The following is a 7,524-nucleotide window of genomic DNA, read 5'->3' on the forward strand; positions in this document are numbered from 1 at the left end:
CCCCTACATACTGTTAAAACAACTCTTAGAGGAGATGTCCTGGTATATGGATTGGACGTGTTGGTTTTTTTGGTCTTTATGGTGGTCATTAAGAGTCTGTGGTCTCCTCCTAAACCAGCTGGTGGCGCTAGAGGGAATTCTCTCAGTGAAATATCCACTGTATACTGCTTCTGTTTTCTCTTCACCTCGTTTTGTAATTTACTACATACTTGGGTTTATCTGTATCATTATAGGCCATATTTTTTTATATGCATATTATTTATTTGTTGTTGTTTTTGTCTTCATTGTGTCAGTAATCACATGGATAATATCTTGTAGAGCTTCATGTTCTGCTGATCATCACTCTCACACATCCAGGAAACCAGATCATCATATTTTGGTTGTTTTCATATTCAATTTGCTGGTGATTTATATGCCCTTTATTTTCCTCAATATCATTTTCATAATCAATCCAGTATTATGCTGGTATCTTCCTGTTTGGCTTAATCCTATCTTCCTGATGAGTGTGAGATTGATTTCAGATCCTCTTCTGTGTGTGCTGGTCTGCAGACAGAATCTCAGAATTCAAACATTACTAAACCCTTAAGTAGCTAGTTTAGGAGGTTTAGAAAGATGGGTTGCCCAGTTGAAAAAGACATAGTATTAAATGTATTAAAAATATACTTGAAATTCAAGTAGTATGTTTATAATACATTTGTATTCCCAACATGCTTATTTGAAGTGCATTAAAAATATACTGAATTGCATTTTAATATATTTCTAAAAAGTATACTAGAAGTACTTTTGTATTAAATATATGCTTAGTTATACTTCTAAGAAATGTGCTAAACACAAGCATACTTTTAATGTGTTTATAAAAAGTATACTAGAAATACTTTGGTAATAAATATATGCTTAATTACACTTTTAAGGAATATGCTAAACACAAGCATACTTTTAGTGACGTTTTAGTGTATTTACAGAAAACTTATTTATGTTACCCTTACTTAAAGTATATTTTATGTGTACTTTGTGTAAGAACATAACAAAATGATTACACTTTTAGTAGGTTTTTAATGTACTTTATATTGCAGTAGGCCTACACATGGTTATATTTTAAATATTTATGTATTTATAATTTTAATATTTGGAAAAGTACGATATTTTGAAAAACATTTTTTACATTTACAATGTACAAACCTTTGTCAATTATTATTAACCATTGCAGTATTTAAAATATGTTGTTTAATATGGGTTATGCTACTTTGGTTGATTAGGCTGTTGTTCATTACATGATACATTAATTGTAATAAGCTAGGTGTTTATAAACTTGTTCAAGCTTGACGCCTTTATTTTCTAATACACATTTCTGAAATTCCCACAAGGATATCAACATCATATCTGAAATGAGAAAAAAAAAAAAAAAAAAAAACATGTTTATTTGTGTTTAAATTCAAACAACACAGACTAAACCTGATTGGTTCCAGAGCCATTGAACGGCTCTGATTGGTTCGTATGATAATGAGCTCGCAGCAGAGAGCTTCGTAAATCAAATATGATGGGCGTGCAAATGTCCCTTGAATGTGAATATAAGGGTGAATCCCATTTCTCTGTCGTACCCCTTCCCCTTCCCCTACCCCTTCGTCTTACCCCTAGCCCTTGTCCCTCGAAACCGAGTGGTAAGCGCTAGGGGTGAAAACATACCCCTATGAAATGAGACACCACTTGGTTATGGTTACGTCGTCATACACCGTCGCTAGCTGGCTGCTACGTCACCAGAGCCGACAAGTGTTGATCACAAACTTTGGATCGTTTTACAAACTTGTTAAAACTGTAGATATGCATGGAGTCCATTCAAGGCTAGTCTGCGGGACTGTTGTGCAACTCAGCAATGTAACGTTAGCGTAGCAAACTAGCGATTTTTTTAAACATTTCAATTAAGAACATGGTTGCAAATATATATGTACAGGACTGTCTAGAGCACAAAACAAGACTGTCGTAATTTTTAAATAAATTATTTAAGCCGAAAATACTTGAATACTTGATGATCTGGCCGCCATTGTTGCTGGTTGCGCAGTGTGTTCTGTGTACCCCTTGGTTTCAAGTAAGCTCACGAAAATGCTTGGTTTTAAGGGGTATCTACCACTACCCCTTAGCCCTACCCCTCGATCAAAACCAGAATTGGGATAGCCCTTACTCTCACGTGAACACGCAAAACTAAGGGGAAGGGGTAAGACAGAGAAATGGGATTCACCCTAAGTCTAAATTTAAACAGTGTTATATTATATAGAGTGATCGTGTCTCTTTAGGGCGCTTGGAGGAAACCACGCAATTCATATGGATTACTTTGGCAATGTTTTTTGCGATGAACTTTTGAAACGTGAACATCTTTGATGAATCTTTTCATCGGAGGGACATACATCTCTCAGATTTCATTAAAATATCTCCGCTTTTCTTTCGAAGATGAACGAAAGTCTTAGATGGTTTGGAGCATCTTAAGGGTGAGTGATGACAGAATTCAAATTGTTTTGGGGAATTATGAAATTAATTAGAAAATATGTAAGGATAATCAACGGCTAGCTGTGCATTAAACGATTTGAATGCAGGACGTGGAGGCGAAGAACCACCCGACACGCAGCGGATGCATTCAGATCGTTTAACGCACAGCTAGCCGTTGATTATCCCGTTTATGCCATGGTCATTTACCAGCATTCACATATTAAAGATGTTAATAATATTTGTGCTGCAGTATTTGACCGGAACGATAAAAATGACGGTTATTTTCGTCTGTATTACTATTCAACTGTAACTGTATGTTACTATGGTTACCAATGTTTATAGGAAGCGCATTAATATAGAACGTGATTAAACTGACCTGGAACTACCTGCAGTTCAACGAATTTAATCAACACCTGCCAGCCAATCAGAATCCAGTATTCAGACAGACCATGGCATAAAGCGGTATGTTCTTATTTTTACCAGCTTCTGCGAGCGTGTATGGCGTCTGGCTTCAGAACCTCACTGTGACTTCAGGTAAGATTTGTATTTAATTAACGTTATTTGTCTGTACCAGTCATATTTTTGACACATGCATTGGCAGAAAAAAATAAAATAAAATTAGTTAACATTAACATTCTTTTATTTGCAACATGAAGTATATTTATTTCTGATTTCCTGAACAATTTGGCTTCATTGTAATGAGGTTAATGATCTTTGAAAAACCATGATTATGAACATACAATTACTTTGTCTTGAGCTGATCAGCAAACTGTGGTAGTGTTGGTTGATTGGTGTCTATTTTTGTTCAAACTTGACAACCTTATGACTTTATTTTCTGATATATATTTCTCATTACAGATAAGAACAAAGATTAAAGTGTAAGAAGAGCTGCTTGTAAGAGCATACAGTACATCTGAAACTGCTGAGGCTGGGAAGGTTTTTGACTATATTTCCGACCAGGTACATTGTTCTGTCATTCTTAAATAGAAAACAAATCATCAATCATCATTTGCCTTTTTTGTGCGTGTGAGAAATATTAACATTTGTTGTTTTTCAGATCAGCTGCTATAGAAGACAAACTGAAATCTGAGTGCAGAGACAAGCAAAGGAATAGTAAGTATATTTTAATGTCGTATCACCTCTGTTATAGAGATTTTAAGAATCAGGCCTAATAGAGGGGGATTCGGTCAATCTTGGAAGAAAAACGTTAGCAATGTGTCCATTCCAGGTGGCTAATTTGTGCTTCTTTTCAGTCATTCATGTAAAAATCTGTTATCTAATTTTGTTTCTGTTTTGTTTTTTTTTCTAAAGCTGCAAGACACTACTGACTAGGCTGTGCCCAGGTCTCCGGAACCTGCGACGATGCTCAGCTCCATTGGCCCTTAGTCTGCGGCTTCGGATCCACCAGCGCTGTCTCCATCGGTCGGCCCCCAGATGTCGGCAGCCACACCATCTACATCTTGGCTCCTCCCTCCCTCGACTCCGCCGTGTGTTGTCAGCACTGGGATGCTCTGGGTCTGTGCCATGTGCCAAACACCATCTAAGCCGCCAGGGCATCATCGTCATCCTCTCATCACCATCCCTACACCATCTCCTCGTCCACCTCCAAAACCCCTCCATCCCTCCCTATTCTGTTGCTTGAACTTTATCATCTTCAGTCTTTGCACACACTTCTATTCACTTTACATGTTTTTTTTTTCTTCAGAAAATTGCATTTTAATTTTTATTTATTCATTGATGTAAAATTCTTTACTTTTCAGTAATACAGGTATAACTGAAATGTTCTACAAATGGATAAGATGGCTCTTCCATAGCATTTCAGTCTTTTTTCATTTATGTTTTTGTATAATGTTTTAAAATGTACTCGAGTATGTTTGTAGTAATACAAAATACTATAAACATACTTGTATTTCAAGTGCATTTTAATACATTTAATAGTATGTTTTTTTTTTTTTTACCAAAGTATATACAGTGAGGAAAATAAGTATTTGAACACCCTGCTATTTTGCAAGTTCTCCCACTTAGAAATCATGGAGGGTCTGAAATTGTCATCGTGGGTGCATGTCCACTGTGAGAGACATAATCTAAAAAAAAATCCAGAAATCACAATGTATGATTTTTTAACTATTTATTTGTATGATACAGCTGCAAATAAGTATTTGAACACCTGAGAAAATCAATGTTAATATTTGTTACAGTAGCCTTTGTTTCAAGTAAGCTCACGAAAATGCTTGGTTTTAAGGGGTATCTACCACTTCCCTTAGCCCTACCCTCGATCAAAACCAGAATTGGGATAGCCCTTACTCTCACGTGAACGCGCAAAACTAAGGGGAAGGGGTAAGACAGAGAAATGGGATTCACCCTAAGTCTAAATTTAAACAGTGTTATATTATATAGAGTGATCGTGTCTCTTTAGGGCGCTTGGAGGAAACCACGCAATTCATATGGATTACTTTGGCAATGTTTTTTTTGCGATGAACTTTTTGAAACGTGAACATCTTTGATGAATCTTTTCATCGGAGGGACATACATCTCTCAGATTTCATTAAAATATCTCCGCTTTTCTTTCGAAGATGAACGAAAGTCTTAGATGGTTTGGAGCATCTTAAGGGTGAGTGATGACAGAATTCAAATTGTTTTGGGGGAATTATGAAATTAATTAGAAAATATGTAAGGGATAATCAACGGCTAGCTGTGCATTAAACGATTTGAATGCAGGACGTGGAGGCGAAGAACCACCCGACACGCAGCGGATGCATTCAGATCGTTTAACGCACAGCTAGCCGTTGATTATCCCGTTTATGCCATGGTCATTTACCAGCATTCACATATTAAAGATGTTAATAATATTTGTGCTGCAGTATTTGACCGGAACGATAAAAATGACGGTTATTTTCGTCTGTATTACTATTCAACTGTAACTGTATGTTACTATGGTTACCAATGTTTATAGGAAGCGCATTAATATAGAACGTGATTAAACTGACCTGGAACTACCTGCAGTTCAACGAATTTAATCAACACCTGCCAGCCAATCAGAATCCAGTATTCAGACAGACCATGGCATAAAGCGGTATGTTCTTATTTTTACCAGCTTCTGCGGCGTGTATGGCGTCTGGCTTCAGAACCTCACTGTGACTTCAGGTAAGATTTGTATTTAATTAACGTTATTTGTCTGTACCAGTCATATTTTGACACATGCATTGGCAGAAAAAATAAAATAAAATTAGTTAACATTAACATTCTTTTATTTGCAACATGAAGTATATTTATTTCTGATTTCCTGAACAATTTGGCTTCATTGTAATGAGGTTAATGATCTTTGAAAAACCATGATTATGAACATACAATTACTTTGTCTTGAGCTGATCAGCAAACTGTGGTAGTGTTGGTTGATTGGTGTCTATTTTGTTCAAACTTGACAACCTTATGACTTTATTTTCTGATATATATTTCTCATTACAGATAAGAACAAAGATTAAATTGTAAGAAGAGCTGCTTGTAAGAGCATACAGTACATCTGAAACTGCTGAGGCTGGGAAGGTTTTTGACTATATTTCCGACCAGGTACATTGTTCTGTCATTCTTAAATAGAAAACAAATCATCAATCATCATTTGCTTTTTTTGTGCGTGTGAGAAATATTAACATTTGTTGTTTTTCAGATCAGCTGCTATAGAAGACAAACTGAAATCTGAGTGCAGAGACAAGCAAAGGAATAGTAAGTATATTTTAATGTCGTATCACCTCTGTTATAGAGATTTTAAGAATCAGGCCTAATAGAGGGGGATTCGGTCAATCTTGGAAGAAAAACGTTAGCAATGTGTCCATTCCAGGTGGCTAATTTGTGCTTCTTTTCAGTCATTCATGTAAAAATCTGTTATCTAATTTTGTTTCTGTTTTTTTTTTTTTTCTAAAGCTGCAAGACACTACTGACTAGGCTGTGCCCAGGTCTCCGGAACCTGCGACGACACTCAGCTCCATCGGCCCTTAGTCTGCGGCTTCGGATCCACCAGCGCTGTCTCCATCGGTCGGCCCCCAGATGTCGGCAGCCACACCATCTACAACTTGGCTCCTCGCTCCCTCGACTCCGCCGTGTGTTGTCAGCACTGGGATGCTCTGGGTCTGTGCCATGTGCCAAACACCATCTAAGCCGCCAGGGCATCATCGTCATCCTCTCATCACCATCCCTACACCATCTCCTCGTCCACCTCCAAAACCCCTCCATCCCTCCCTATTCTGTTGCTTGAACTTTATCATCTTCAGTCTTTGCACACACTTCTATTCACTTTACATGTTTTTTTCTTCAGAAAATTGCATTTTAATTTTTATTTATTCATTGATGTAAAATTCTTTACTTTTCAGTAATACAGGTATAACTGAAATGTTCTACAAATGGATAAGATGGCTCTTCCATAGCATTTCAGTCTTTTTTTCATTTATGTTTTTTGTATAATGTTTTAAAATGTACTCGAGTATGTTTGTAGTAATACAAAAATACTATAAACATACTTGTATTTCAAGTGCATTTTTAATACATTTAATAGTATGTTTTTTTTTTTTTTTTACCAAAGTATATATGCTGCTGTACTTTTTTTAATGTACACAATATATAATACATTAAAGTTTTCTAAATATCCAAGTATACGTGTGTGTATATATTGAAAAATATAATACTAATAAATATAATATAATATACTAGTAGTGTACTGCTAATGCATTTCTAATAAGCTGAAATACATTTGAAATGTACTTGAAGCACATTAAAACGATGCTTCAAATATACTCTACCTGTAGTTCATGAAGTATTAAAAGTACATTTTAAATGTATTTTTAAAAATACACTTAAATTGCACTAAATATACTTAAAGTGGTTCCAATTTAACACAATTTCAATATATTAAATATATTACAAATAGATTAAAATTGAACTTAAGCATATCTTGAAATACACTTAATATACTTAAAGTTGTTTCAAAATAATACATTTAATATGCAATTAGTACAGTATAATATAAATATATTAAGTGTGTCTGAAAAAGCACAA

The 7,524-nt window shown here is 35.5% G+C and overlaps 2 long non-coding RNA genes across 2 annotated transcripts; both read left to right on the top strand.

Annotated features, from left to right (window-relative positions):
• Nucleotides 1-2,601: 2,601 nt before the first annotated feature.
• On the top strand, nucleotides 2,602-4,223 carry LOC131544342 (uncharacterized). The gene is made up of 4 exons (XR_009272095.1): nucleotides 2,602-3,012; nucleotides 3,337-3,438; nucleotides 3,536-3,591; nucleotides 3,790-4,223. It is a non-coding gene; the product is annotated as an uncharacterized LOC131544342 (long non-coding RNA).
• Nucleotides 4,224-4,982: 759 nt separating this feature from the next.
• LOC131544343 (uncharacterized) lies at nucleotides 4,983-6,748 on the top strand. Its single transcript, XR_009272096.1, has 4 exons — nucleotides 4,983-5,622; nucleotides 5,944-6,045; nucleotides 6,143-6,198; nucleotides 6,397-6,748. It is a non-coding gene; the product is annotated as an uncharacterized LOC131544343 (long non-coding RNA).
• Nucleotides 6,749-7,524: the final 776 nt, after the last annotated feature.

The sequence above is a fragment of the Onychostoma macrolepis genome, chromosome 07 (assembly GCF_012432095.1).
Source record: "Onychostoma macrolepis isolate SWU-2019 chromosome 07, ASM1243209v1, whole genome shotgun sequence".
Lineage (NCBI taxonomy): Eukaryota > Metazoa > Chordata > Actinopteri > Cypriniformes > Cyprinidae > Onychostoma > Onychostoma macrolepis.